The sequence below is a fragment of the Mangifera indica genome, chromosome 18 (genome assembly GCF_011075055.1).
Source record: "Mangifera indica cultivar Alphonso chromosome 18, CATAS_Mindica_2.1, whole genome shotgun sequence".
NCBI classification, from domain to species: domain Eukaryota; kingdom Viridiplantae; phylum Streptophyta; class Magnoliopsida; order Sapindales; family Anacardiaceae; genus Mangifera; species Mangifera indica.
In genome coordinates, this window is record NC_058154.1 from 3,787,329 (window position 1) to 3,802,990 (window position 15,662).

Sequence of the window (15,662 nt, forward strand, 5' to 3'; positions counted from 1 at the left end):
TCTTATCTTTCTTAAAAAACCCATAACTATAAGTCTCTATAAAACTCAACAAGTATAAATAAAACTGAGCTTATAGTGATGAGTTGCGAATGTAGTCAGCGAGGCATGAAAGACTTACATTTCTATTCAATTTAATTGCACAAACCCTTTAAAATAACTTTTGGGCCAAAACCATGCTTTGATACCAATTTGTAACACCGTTCTCTAGAAGTACTATCCTCTAGAAAAAAACGTCACTAAATTACCTATTTTGAGCATGCATTTAATTTAAAACAAGAAATAAATTCATTAAATAGCTAAATAAAATCTCATTTATTAAAACATAAAAAATTACTAAAATACCTTTGACTTAAAAATAATTGGAAGTGTTAAAAGGTGTCCAAACATGAAAACATAGTATGTGTAGCCTAAAACATCTATGAACATCTGAATAAAATAAAAGTTAAAGAAACTGAATTACCCTCGATGTTTTACGCCCAAGGATCACCGCTCGACCTATAGCCAACACAATCACATGTACCTATACACCTGAAAATAAAGAAGTGAATGGTGAAACAATCAATAAATAGAAAAGTCTACTAATAACTTTAATTGAAATCCCCAAAATTCCTTTAAACTTGACCCATACTAGTTCTGTCATCTGAAGTCGACATTAAACTCTTCTATGAATGATGATAGGTCTTATGTATTGTTTTTGTACTCATACTATATTCTAGAGACTGTCTAGGTTCTATGTCATAATTCTCAGGTTAAACTATGTCCTTTTCGATCACTGAGAAACCACTCCCCAGGATACCTATCTAATGTAACCATACTAAACTCAGTAAAAGCATCTGAATCTAATACTCTAATTGAAGTTGTATAATAGGTTGATCAATTTGGATCAGATATAAGGATTTAACACCTTGGCCATGTAAGTTATCTTTTTGTTTCACCACCCCAGTTGCATCTTAACTAGACTCTATTGCAAGCATGTACCCTACTACAAGTTTGACATCCTACTATAGATAGTGCAATGACTATATACTCATGATATCCCCTCATAATGATCCTATGATATCTAGCATGCATGCATCTCGAGCCTTAACTAACTCTGGCTCACTCTCACCTCTACCTAATAATTATATCTCGTACCATTTTATAGCTTAACTTTTAGGCATATAGGGTACTGCTGTGTGCCTGAGGTTTTTATAGTGTTACTCAAGATGACTCTTAACTCTCTAACCTAGCTATCTTATTCTTTTCTTTCTTTTTCCCTAAATACATGAGGGTGTAACTTTAGACAGACAAGGATATGTCTCTTTAATTTACTTGCACACGACCACCTCCTTGTGGCTTCTTCTTGTGAGCTCTTATTCATCGATACATAGACGTGCATCTAAACTAACACAGGCATTTATCTCTTAAGATATTTATTCTACTTTCATTTCACTCCACACATGATTGTGCATAAACTACACACGAGAAGTCCATGTGCTCTAATTGATTACTAATCAGTTAGTGACATCTAACAATCATCAAATTACTAGGAAACATAATTTGAACTTTAGGTTTCACACACATGGGCATGTGCCCCATAACAAAAGAACATGTGTCGAATCCAGAATATAGAAACGCTAAGTTTGAACCCTAATCTAGTCTCTATACAAAAATCCCTTTCTCACAGCATTAATAACACACCACTGTCGTTATTTTTTATGCCTCAAAAGGCAATCAATACATGTAGCCTTTTTCTATCATACAAATACACTCATTATCACAAAGCAATTGCATATACTCATAGCTCAAAAGCATATACATCAATGCTTTAAGCATCATCGTTCATCAATATACTTTTATCATTAGTATATACATATGTATACATCATCATTATCATCAAAAAACTCTCATATGCTAACTAAAACTAGTTAAGGTGATTGTACATAACAAATCAAATTTTAGCCTAATCAACATTCATGAAATCTTAATAAAACATGAACAATTGCCTTTCTTATTAATTTCCTCAGTGCAAACATATTATAATACTTTACCACCATCACAATCATGATTATAATCCAAAATAAGAATTAGTATAACACCAATAAGCAAGCTCAAAAGCATTTTAGTCTTTTCTTTTGATTTAAATAGAGTTCTTTAATGTTTTTCAGAGCGATACACGCTTATGTATAAGGATATATATGATCGTGTATCATCAATGAATTTGAATTCATTTGATAAGATAATAATTGCGACAAGATCGGGTATTGCCTTAGTTATATGATGTGACACACACTTATGCATAGTCCATACACACTCATATATTACCTCCAACAAGAAAAAATAAAATCATATTTAACCTAATTTCATTCATTTTTTCACACCCTAAAGAGAGAATAGAGAGGTTTTATGTCACCGGTAGTTGGTCACCAGAATTTGTAGCCATGTGAAGACTTGAGCACCCTTAGGAAGTCAAGTAAGTTGTTGTCTCTCTTTATTGGCTAATCTAGTATGTTTTTGTATGAGTTTCTAGATTTTAGTCTAAACGAAGATTCATGAGTATTGTTATGATACTATTTAGATTATTAATTGGTTGTATGTGTGTCTTATGCTATAATAGGGTGTAATTTCATAATTATCTTGTTTGTGTGATAATTTGATTTTGAGGAGAATTTAACCATGATTTTTTATGCTATATTATTTTTTGCATGAGTTTTATTTAATGAAAGGATGTCTAGTATGCTTACAAATACCCTACAAATGTTATGATATGCTAAAATTGCCAGAGCAGATTGAAATTGCTTAGGGTTAGTAGCTTTGTGATATCCAGTTTATGACACATGGTCATGTATGGCCTCATATATGCTTGTATGTCTATAGTTTAAAATAGAAAACTTTGAAATTCTCAATCATTCATTTTAAGGAAAGCCATATACAACTATGTGGTGTGGGACACATGTCTATGTGTGACTTTCCAAAAGTAGACACCACACTTAAAAATAGGTACACAAGGATACATCTTTTGTACATACTCGTGTAATCAGTAAAGAGACTATTTTACCCCTATTTCACTCACAATGAAAGGCAACAAAAGAGATAGGAAAGAATATGAGACTTTAGTAAATAAAACAAGATAGATAAAATTAGAAAGAGTGCCAACTACATGAAAGATGGCACAAGACCCCGACCAAGTTAGATTCAAGTAGAAAATTAGAAAAGTTAAGAAAAGTGGTTCACATATAGATAGCCACCACCTGTATGCATAAGTGGCAAGATATGTGAAAGCGATAGGATTTGATACCCATGAGATACATCATGCACTCGATGCCAAGGTGCATAGCCACTTAGTTTATTCAAGTATGCATTGCAAGGATTGTGGCTTTTCAAATATTTTCTCATGTGGTTAGCGAGATGTACCACATATGTATCCATGGTAGAGGTCATTCCATGATGGTTTAGGTAATAGTTTTGATCAGCTTATGTGGTAGGAAAAGGGACTACTACTAGATTATTTTTTCGTGTGAAAAGGATTGCCCTAGATAGCTAGCCTAATAGGTTGTATAGCACAACAGATAGTGACACGCAAGTTGTCTTATACTTTCACTAGGGTATCAATTATGTCGATTCTAGCTTAGGCCTTAGTGATCCTAATAGACAGCCTATGTCAAGGCACAAGACTATTGAGTTGTGACCACATTCAAATTCATAATGGAACACTAGGTTTACCAGTGTTATAAGTATTCAAGATATCAAGAGGTCACCAATTTATTGAGTGATTTCACTCATGCATTTCTTTTTGTTGTTTTACATGTAGAGGTGAGTAGTGAGGCACGCGGGAGAGCCAGTGGTCTAGTGAGCATCTACATGAGGGTGAGGGTATAATTATCATTTTGATATTACCTATTTGTTCATGTATTTTGAATATTTTAGTTATGTTTTTCATATGTATTTATGCACAATAACTTCCAACTAAGTTATCAAACTTTTCATACATTGATAAATTTTCAATAAATGATGTATTTAAGTAATTATTAACATTACATCTTTTTGCACGGTTAAAATATTTATGATCATGCATTAAATGATGAGAATGTAAGTTAAGTAGTCTAGTTGTGTATGTATCTTTGGGTCATATTGCAAATAAGGGTATATATCTGGAGAGGGGTGTAACAATTAGAGAGTAGTGGTAGGTCTTACTTACCTTAACTCTATAAAAATAAAGCACACAAGTAAGCCCTCTTTCCTCCTCTCTTTTTGTCACCACATCGTTGAAAATAAGCCTTCGAAGGTACTACATTAAAATCAAACAATCAATGTCTAAGTGGCAAGTTTCTCCTCAATCTTTTAGGGTTCGTTCATTTAGGGATTATGAAATTGTAATCCTAAAAATGCAACAACATATTATATATAAACTGAAAACACATTACACACGCACGAGTGTGTGCTTGAGGCATACAAACGTGTAATTTAAATTTGAATTTTATGTGAATTCATCTTATTTGGTTGACGTGGTACAACATACATGCATGACCTCACAATACACGATCGTGTGTTACCTGAAACCTTTATTTTGACTTTTTTTAACTCATATGAAAAGACTATCTTACCTTGAGATGTACCTATAGGTGTTACAGTTGTTATCTAATTGTAGCTTGATTCTAGTGACAAATAAAGTTGTACATGGCTTTGCCTCAGACATTTTAGCCTTCATCAAGAGATCCTAAGCATATTTGCTTTATTCAAGTGCAAGCGAGCAACTACTCTTGTAACCTCAAATCCTAGGAAGTAATGAAAAAAACTAGGACTTTAAAAGCAAACTTATCATTTAAATGATGAACCAGTTTATTAACCAATCTCATGTCAGTCCTAGTAAGTATATCATCCATATAAACTAAAACATAGATCACCTTGCCATACTTATTATATACAAATAAACTAGTATCCATGATATAACTAGTGAATTCCTCAGAAATCAAAGTAACTTTCAACTTATCAAACTAGGCTCTAGGAGCCTGTTTTAGTCTATACAGAATCTTATTGAGCTTACAAACAAGCTTATGATCTATGTATTTAGTAGTAAAGCCCTCTAGTTTACACTTATTCCTCTAAATCCCTATTTAAAAATACATTGTTTATGTCAATTTGCTACACGTCCTAGCCAAAGTGAACTGTTAAGCTTAAAGTAATGGTGGCAACCTTGACAACTGAGCTAAATGTCTCAAAATAATCAACCTTTGTAATTTGTTGGAAGCCTTTAGCTACTAGCCTGGATTTATATCTTTGTATAGTCCCATCAGGATTATATTTTACTGTAAATACCTATTCATACCCTACTAAGTACATCTTAGATGTATGAGGTACTAGAGTCCATGTATTATTTGAGATCAAAGCATTATATACAAACTTCATTGTTGTTTTCCACTTTGGATTTGATAAGGCTTCAATGACAATGGTTGGTTCTAAAGCAACACTAGGCTCAATGTTGATTATTCTTGAAATACTCAAATAATTGGTTATGAGTGAACTTAAGGGGGGTTATATGAAATTTTGTGTAAGTATGGGTTCAAGTGGAAAATTTTCATTAATTATTGATAAAACCATTAGGCTTTTTCCTTCTTCAATGAGAAAAACCAAAAGTGTAGACGAGAGAAAGAGAGAAAGAAAAGGAGAAAAGAGAAGAAAGAAAGGAAAAGGAAGAAAAAAAAAAAAAAAGAAAAGGAAAAGAAAAGGGAATCGATAGAATAGGGAACAAGGTATTCAAATTTTTTTCAAATAATTTTAGGGTTTGATTCTATTGTTCAATTTGGGGATTTTCAAAATTCTAACCATGTGCTTCAAAATTTGGTTTGAATAGGTAAAGAAGAAGGAAGATTAGCAAGAGATTTCAACACCGACTTAAGGACTACCTAAATTAGTGAGTGGAAACAAAACCTTTACCAATAGGCTTTTATACAAATTTTATAGTATTTATTTTGAATCCTTGAAAATGGTAAATCTCTCACAAACAAATGAAACGATAGTTTTCTTTATGCATGTGATGGATTTTGGTTATGGGTGGTTGTGAAGTAAAGGTTACATTATTATGTGAATTCAGAATGCTTGATTAAATTATGTTATGTGTAACTGAGAACTGTAGTAGATTAAAATTTTGTTTGATGACCAATTGAAATTGTGGAAATTGATTTCATTGATGTTTTGTGTTGCAAGTGAGTTGGAAGGGTCTAATAAATTCACATATATGATTGTAATTTGCTTAATATGTTTTAATGGACATGGTGTGCAGTCGTAAAGCCCAACGGAAATCTAAGTTTAATGTTAAGTATGAGCATGTTATTGATTTTGCTTAATTAATATTGTAGTTGACTACAAAGTTGTACATAAATTAATTTAGTATGGTAGTTGTGGCAATTGCCGATGATTATTGTCCTAAAATTTACAATATCTAGTCATTTTATTATTTATATGGTAACACAAAAATATATCATTTAGATGTTTTTGGCTATTACCTATTATGCGATTGGTGTTCTGCCTAGGTAGTATTTTATGTCAGTTATGACAGATTTAAGTGCTCTGCCTATGCAGTAATTCATGTCAGGTATGACATATTTGAGCACTCTACCCATGTGAGATTATAGTATACCAGGTATGACAGTTTTCCCTTTTACTCTGCCTATGTGGGGACATTCGTGGGTATGAAAGATTTTCCTTAATATGATATTTTTCCAACATATATATATATATTAACCGTGTAATGTCTATTGTTAATTATTTCAGAATTTTGGCATGTATGGAAACTTATAAATTGATTTGTTACATATCACAATAGTATTGAGTTGAATGTGGAAATTCATGATTGATTGTAATGTCCATATGAGATAAAGTTCATATTAGTGTAACCATAAAAGATTTAATGCTTCTAAGGGGTTATTCTTTCTCTCTTTTTAAATGTTGAACGTGAACAAAGGAATTGTGTTATAAGCATTTCAAGTTTATATGCATGATGAGCTTGTGGTTTAAGCATATTAATTGTGTTAGATTAAGTATAGTATGTCATAGTCTGAATGTTTCAATTCTTTCCTTTAGAATTTAACATTTGCGTGTAGTTAATACATTATGGCATATTATTTACTCTTGACATGCATTCAATATTCTCAAGGATTTAAATTGCCCACTCATTGAGCCTTTCAACCTACTTTTATAAATATTTTTCCTCCAGGCATCCTCCAAATCATGCTGAGTAGTGTATTATTAGGTTGTGCCACAATGTAGTATCTTTATAGGGGTCCCAATTTGCATGCATTTAAAGGATTATTTTTTGAGAAACTTATGAAATGTGGAAAGGTCGCAGGCCAAATTTAGTTATTTTCATGATTTTGAATTGAATTAGGATATAAAATTTTTGTTATATATATGATACAACTAGAGGCCTGATTAAAAGTTTATTTTATGATTTCAAATTTAATTAAGATGTTATTTTGGCATGCAATCATGATAAGGTCGGAGGCTTATAAATGATGTGATACTAAGTGCTATTATATGGTGTAGAATTTTTAATAGTAATACAAGATGCATTGTTATAAGGTTAACAGGACGAGATAGGTCCTGTCAATTTCGTATCGAAGCAAAGGTTTTAGATTCTAGGGGCATTTCAAGAAGCATGCATATAAGTTTTCTAAACCAATTTAAATTGCATTTTGTAGACACCAACATGAAACAACATGGCTAACCTTACATGAGACCTATTAGGGATTTGTTAACTCCTTAAGTTACAAGAAGGGGTAATGAACCAATAGATGAAGTAGTAAGAGAGTCGATCACCCATGGATCAGATTCTCAAGTACCACATATAGATTCTCTTGCACATTGTCCTGGTGTAAGAGTTGAACCAATAGTTAAGCCGAATGTAAAGCCTTAAATTGATGGGATTAATATGGAGCAAACTATTGGTAGATTGGCTCAGTTAATCACTAGAGTGGCTCAAAATCAGATTCCAATACATCAAGAGAGTGTTAACACCATTGAAAGGGCAAAGAAATTAGGTGCAAAAACCTTTGATAGGACTGGAGATCCTATGGTTGTAAAGTTATGGATGATTAGAATCGAACATATATTTGAGGTGATAGAGTGCTTAGACTCTCAAAAACTAAGGTTTGCTACTTTTTTCTTGGAGGGTAAGGCATATCATTGGTGGAAAATAGTACAACAAAAATACAGGGATTCTAAAACAATAACTTAGGAAAACTTTTGTCAAGAGTTCTCAGATCACCACTATTCTAGTTGTACCAAAATGCTAAAAGAAGTGCATTTCTTAGACTGACCCAAGGAAATATAACGGTGGAGGAATATATAAATAAACTCATTGAGCTCTCTCAGTTTACCCCGTTGATTGTAAGAGATGAGAGAGAGAAATGCAAAAAATTTGAATGAGGGCTTTGAGGATGAATCAGAACAGTAGTAACTGTAAGTTCTTACTCAGAGTTTGGGAAATTGTTAAAAGCAACCATAAGGGTTAAAAGAGTCTCACAAAGATAGAGAAAAGAGAACCCCAAAGGCAAAAGCGAAGGGTTAACAGTTGGGCTTCAGGTAGGCATAAAGATAGAATATAGAAGAAAAAAGGTAAATTTTCTAGGCAATCAAATGAATCTTTTCAAAGTACAAGAACCCAATCTCAAAGGGGTCAAAGACAATTTCAAGGGCAACAATTAATGGGCAGTAACACTTGGAATCAAGGGTCATTGGGAAGCACACCTTAAGGTAATAAAAGTCAACACTCTCAATGTAATAGTTGTGGTAGATTTCATTCGGGACAATGCCAAAAAAGGGCATTAAGTTATTATCGTTGTGGACAATTTAGCCATTTTAAAAGAGATTACCCTTTGTCATCTCAAGTTAGGAGTGTCACTTAAAGATCAGTCAAACAAAATTTTCAAAGGAGTAGTGATCAGTATCAGAGACAATAAGGGTCTTAGAATGGAGAATGATCTAATGTGGGTACTTAAGGGTAGGCTAGTGGTACTCATAATGGCAGTGGTCAACATAAGGAACCAGGACGACCTCAGGCTCAAGTACGTGTTTTCACTTTGACACAATAAGAAGCTTATACCTCTCTAGATGTGGTTGCGAGTATGTTGTTCATTTTTTATTAAGAGGTTTCTACTGTTATTGATCCTAGTTCTACTTATTCTTTTGTTTCATATGTGTTTGCTAAACATGCCAATAAAGAGTTGGAATCCTTGGAATGTAAATTGAAGGTAGTTACTCCTGTAGGAGACTCAATTTTAGTAGAGAATGTGTACAAAGATAGCATGGTAATAATAGGTATCCATGAGTTAGAGGCAGATTTGATTTATATGGACATCCAGGATTTTGATGTGATTTTAGGGATAAACTAGTTAGCTTGTCATTGTGCTATCATTTATTGTTTTCATAAAGAAATAGCCTTTAAAGGGTCTGGTAAACCAGAGTTCATTTTCTGTGGAGAGCGTCACATTATTCCTTCTTGTGTTATCTCTGCTACCGTTGCTAGACGATTTCTTCAAAAAGGATATCAAGCTTATATGGCAAATGTTATAGACATTAGAGTTAGTGAGTCAAAGATAAAAGATATTCTAGTGGTTAGAGATTTTTCAAATATATTCCCTGATGATCTACTTGGACTACCATCAAATAAAAAGATTGAGTTTTCAATAGATTTGATCCCTAGTACAGCTTTCATATCATTAGCCCCTTAAAGAATGACACATCTTAAGCTAAGGGAATTAAATGTGCAATTATAAGAACTAGTGGAGAAGGGATTCATCAAGCCTGGTGTCTCTCTATGAGGAGCATTGGTGTTATTTGTTAATAAGAAATATGGAACTTTCAGATCATGTTTTGACTATAGACAATTGAACTAAGTAACAGTGCGTAATAAGTATCCACTACCTCAGATTTCTGATCTGTTTGATCAATTACAAGGTGCTAAGATTTTCTCTAAGATAGACTTGTGTTCAGGGTACCATCAACTAGAGATTAAAGAGTCAGATGTTTCAAAGACTACTTTTAGAACTTGTTGTAGACATTATAAGTTCTTGGTAATGCCCTTTGCATTAACTAATGCACTAGCAACATTTATGGATTTGATGAACAAAGTGTTTCATTCTTTCTTAGACTATTTTGTAGTGGTATTTATTGATGATATTTTGGTTTATTCTCGAAGTAAGACAGAGCATGAAGAATACCTTAGAATGGTCTTACAAATATTATGGGACAAATAACTTTATGCTAAATTCAGTAAGGGTCAATTTTGGCCAGACAAAGTTACATTTTTGGGGCATGTCATTTCAACAAATAGTGTATATGTTAACCCACAAAAAGTGGAAGCAGTTTTGAATAGGAAAGACCTGACAATGTTACTGATATTAGAAGTTTTCTCGACCTTGTTGGGTATTATCAAAGATTTGTTAAAGCATTCTCTAAAATAGCATCACTGTTAACTAGGCTATCTCAAAATGATGTAAAGTTTGATTGGGTTGTTGAATGTGAGCAAAATTTTCAGAAGTTGAAAATAGGATTGACTTCAACCCTTGTACTTACCTTACTCTCGGGTAAAGATGGATTTGTGATATACAACAACGCTTCCAAATAGGGTTTGGGTTATGTATTGATGCAACATGGGAAGGTTATATCTTATGCCTCTAGACAACTCAAGAAGCATAAGATGAACTATCCAACTCATAACTTAGAACTTGCAACTATAGTATAGGCATTAAAACTCTGGAGACATTATCTTTATAGGGCAACTTGTCAAATCTATATGGATCATAAAAGCATGAAATATTTATTCACACAGAAAGAGTTAAACCTTTGATAGAAGAGATGGATTGAGCTTATTTGGTGCATTTCCATTAAGACAATGCAACAACACACAAACTTAATTATGGAAATTACTGTTCATATGGCACAACAACAATTTGTCTTTCAATTTTAACTAATCAAATGACCTCCAAATCATACAAATTATATATCAATGGAAAAGGCATTCAAAGAGCTTTCTAATGGTATATAATAGCAATCACAACTCAATCACCAAGGCATTCAAAAATTGTCTCAAAGTTTGCTGGAAAAAACTGGAAATTGCAAAATCATACACTATAAACAGTATCTAAGGCATACAACACATATTCACACCTTCACACTTTGGATTTCAAGGGTAACAAGAAAATTAACCAAGGCATAAAGGAAAGTTCCACCAACCTTGGGATCTTCCACCACCAATTCTTCCTCCAAGATGAATTGGATAAAGGAACAAACAAAGAAAGAAAAGCTACAAAGCTTTGCTTGAAAACTTCACTATCAAAGGAGTCTAAAGTTTACAAGTGAAAAAGCCACTCTTATATACAAGAGGAAGTGGCGGCAAAATAAGCATTAATTAGACAAGTAAGTTATACCCTTCATTTAAGCTAAGTCAATCAAATAAACCAAGGTCATACCATATTAATGAAGAAAATAACAAAAGGGAACAATTTTTCCTAAAAAATGGAACTATGTCCACCAACTAAAGTTACTTGCTTCCTTTTTAGTTGCAATTCAACTAAATGGGTTTCATGGCATCTTGGGCTCCAATTTAAGTGATGAGTGGCTGCCTCATCTACTTGGGCTTCAAAGTAGACTTGTTGTTGGCTTATTGGACTCATTTAAGCTTCTATTTCATTAAGGCCTTGGATGCAAGTAATGAGAGTGCACCCAAAAGTAAAGTTGGGCCAAATTAGAGATGGCAAAGGCTATTTGGACTTGCATGGAGCTTTTCCCTCATTCCCTTTATTAGCTTGGGCTGAGTGGTGCATAGCTAAGAACTTAGGGGCTAAAAATGTTGAAGTGGTTAGAGATACATCATTATTAAAGATTATGATTATTGGATCGATTATCATCTAAGAAAGGCAAACGTTATTGCAAGTGCACTTAGTGGGAAATCTCAAGCTGTTGCAGCATGTATGAAGGTGAAACCTTGTTCCTTGTTAATGGAATTGAAGACCTTAAGGGCTAAATTGAGTATGAGTAATTCAGAAGTATTATTAGCTAGCCTTCAAATTCAGCCCATCTTAATTGATTGAATTAAAAAAATGCAACATTTAGACCCTCATCTAGTGAAGTTAAAGAATGAAGTAAGCAAAGGATTGTGAACGGATTTTATGGTAAAAGATTATGGAATGCTTATGACGGGAGATAGAATTTGTGTACCAAATCAGAAGGAATTAAAGAGGGAAATTTTAGAATAGGTTCATGTCTTAGCCTGTCTTACATCCAAGTAGTACTAAGATGTATCATACTTTGAGAGATCATTATTGGTAGCAAGAATGAAAAGAGAGATTGTAGAATTTGTTTCCAGGTGTTTAGTGTGCCAGCAAGTCAAAGCTGAACATCAAAGACTAGCTAGACTTTTGTAACTACTTCCTATTCCTCAATGGAAACGAGAGCATATAACTATGGATTTTGTGTCAAGCCTTCCCCGTACCAAGAATAGGTATGATAACATTTGGGTTATTATGAATCATCTAACAAACTCAACATACTTCCTATCAATCAAAACCATGCACTCACTTAATAAGTTGGCAAGTATTTATGTAATAGAGATTATACGTCTTCATGGTGCTCTAGTATCCATAGAATCAAATAGAGATCTTAGGTTTACTTCTTGATTTTGGCCGAATTTACAAAATGCCTTAGGTACAAAATTGAAATTTAACACAACTTTCCACCCTTAAACTTATGGGCATTTAGAAAGAACCATCCAAACCTTAGAAGACATGTTAAGGGCTTGTGTGATGGAGTTTAAGGGAAGTTGGGATAATTATTTACCTTTAGAAGAATTTTCCTATAATAATAGCTATCAAGCTAGTATTAGAATGCCTTCATATGAAGTCATGTATGGTAGGAAATGTAGAACTCCAGTGTGTTATAATGAAGTAGGTGAGAAAGTATTGTTAGGCCTTGAGATCATGCAGGACACCAATAAAAAAATTTGTCTTATTTGAGAAAGGATGAAAGCAACTCAAGATAGACAGAAAAGCTATGTTGATAAGCATAGAAGAGAATTGGAATTCCAAGTAGGTACAAAGGTGTTTCCACATGTTTTACCCTGGAAGGGCTTACTAAGTTTAGGAAACGAGGTAAATTGAGTCCAAGATATATGGGCCCATATGAGATTCTTGAGAGAGTAGGTGTTGTCGCATATCAATTGGCCTTATCGCCTGAATTATCTAAGATTCATAATGTTTTTCATGTTTCTATGCTTTGCAAGTATGTGTCTGATCCCACTCATATTCTTCGGTAACAACTAATTCAATTAAAGGAGGATGTGAGTTATCAAAAAAGGCCAAGAAGAATTATTAATATGAAACAACAAGTGCTTCGCACTAAAACTATTCCTTGGGTTAAGGTGCAACGCGAAAATCATTCGGTAGAAGAAGCAACTTGGGAACATGAAGGGGATATGTCGGCTCAATATCCACAATTGTTTCAATCAAGTATATAATTTTGAGGACAAAATTTTTTTAAAGGGGAAAAGTTAAAATACCCAAATAATTGGTTATGGGTGAACTTAAGGGGGGTTATGTGAAATTTTGTGCAAGTATGGGTTTAAATGGAAATTTTTCAGTAATTATTAATAAAGCCATTAGGCTTTTTCCTTATTCAATGGGAAGAACTAGAAGCGCAAACGAGAGAAAGAGAGAAAGAAAAGGAGAAAAGTAAATAAAGAAAAGAAAAGGAAGAAAAAGGAAAAAAAAAAAAGAAAGGAAAAGGAAAAGAAGAATGAATTGATAGAAAAGAGGGCAAGGTATTCAAATTTTTTTCAAATAATTTTAGGGTTTAATTCTACTATTCAATTTGAGGATTTTCAAAATTCTAATCATGTACTTCAAATTTTGGTTTGAATAGGTAAAGAAGAAGGAAGATTAGCAAAAGATTTCAACACTGGCTTGAGGACTACCCAAATCAATGAGTGAGAACAATAGTCTTTTATACAAATTTTATAGTATTTATTCTGAATCCTTGAAAATGGTAACATAGATTTTTGGTGGAAATCTCACACAAACAAATGAAATGATAGTTTTCTTTATGCATGTAATGGATTTTGGTTATGGGTGGCTGTGAAGTAAAGGTTACATTATTATGTGAATTTGGAATGCTTAATTAAATTATGTTGTGTGTAACTAAGAACTACAGTAGATCAAAATTCTGTTTAATGACCAATTGAAATTATGGAAATTGATTTCATTGATGCTTTGTGTTGCAATTAAGTTAGAAGGGTTTTATAAATTCTCATATATGATTGGAATTTGCTTAATGTGCGTTAAGAGACATGGTGTGCGGCTGTAGAGTCGAAAGGAATTCTACGTTTGATGTTAAGTATGAGCATGTTGTTGATTTTGCTTAGTTAATATTGTAGTTGACTACAAAATTGTACACAAATTAATTTAGTACACTAGTTGTGGCAGTTGCTGATGATTATTGTCCTAAAATTTACAATATCAAGTCATTTATTATCTATATGGTGAAACATTCAGATGTTCTTAGCTATTAGCTATTATGTGATTGGTGTTCTACCTATGCAGTATTTTATGCCAATTATGACAGATTTAAGTACTCTACCTATGTGATAATTCATGTCAGGTATGACAGAATTGAGTATTCTGCCCATGTGAGATTACAGTATACCGGGTATGACAGTTTTCCCTCTTGCTTTGCCTATGTGGGACGCTCGTGGGTATGACAGATTTTCCTTGATATGATATTTCCCTATATATATATATATGTATGTATGTATGTATGTATGTATGTATGTATGTATGTATGTATTATGTATTGTAACCGTGTGATGTCTATTGTTAATTATTTCAGAATTTTGGCATGTATGGATACTTATAAATTGATTTGTTACATATCACAATAATATTGAGTTGAATGTGGAAATTCATGATTGATTGTAATGTTCATATGAGATAAAGTTCATATTAGTATAACCATAAAAGATTTAATGCTTCTAAGGGGTTATTCTTTCTTTTCTTGTAAATGTTAAACATGAACAAGGGAATTGTGTTATGAGCATTTCAAGTTTATGTGCAAGATGAGTATGTGGTTTAAGCATATTAATTGTGTTAGATTAAGTATAGTATGTCATAATTTGAATGCTTCAATTCTTTCCTTTAGAATTTAACATTTACATGTAGTTAATACATTATGGCATATTATCTATTCTTGACATGCATTTAATATTCTCAAGGATTTAAATTGCCCACTCATAAGCCTTTTAGTTCACTCTTATAAATATTTTTCTTCTAAGACATCCTTCAGATTATGCTGAGTAGTGTATTGTTGGGTTATGCCACGACATAGCATCTTTAGTAGGGGTCTCATTTTGCATACATTTAGAGGATTTTTTTTTTTTTGAGAAACTTATGAAATGTGGAAAGGTCAAAAGCCTAATTTAGTTATTTTCATGATTTTAAATTGAATTAGGATGTAAATTTTTTGTTATGTATATGATATAGCCGAAAGCCTGATTAAAAGCTTATTTTATGATTTCAAATTTAATTAGGATGTTATTTTGGCATGTAATCATGATAAGGTCGGAGGCTTATAAATGATGTGACACTAAGTGCTATTATATGGTGTAGAATTTTTAATAGTAATACAGGATGCATTTT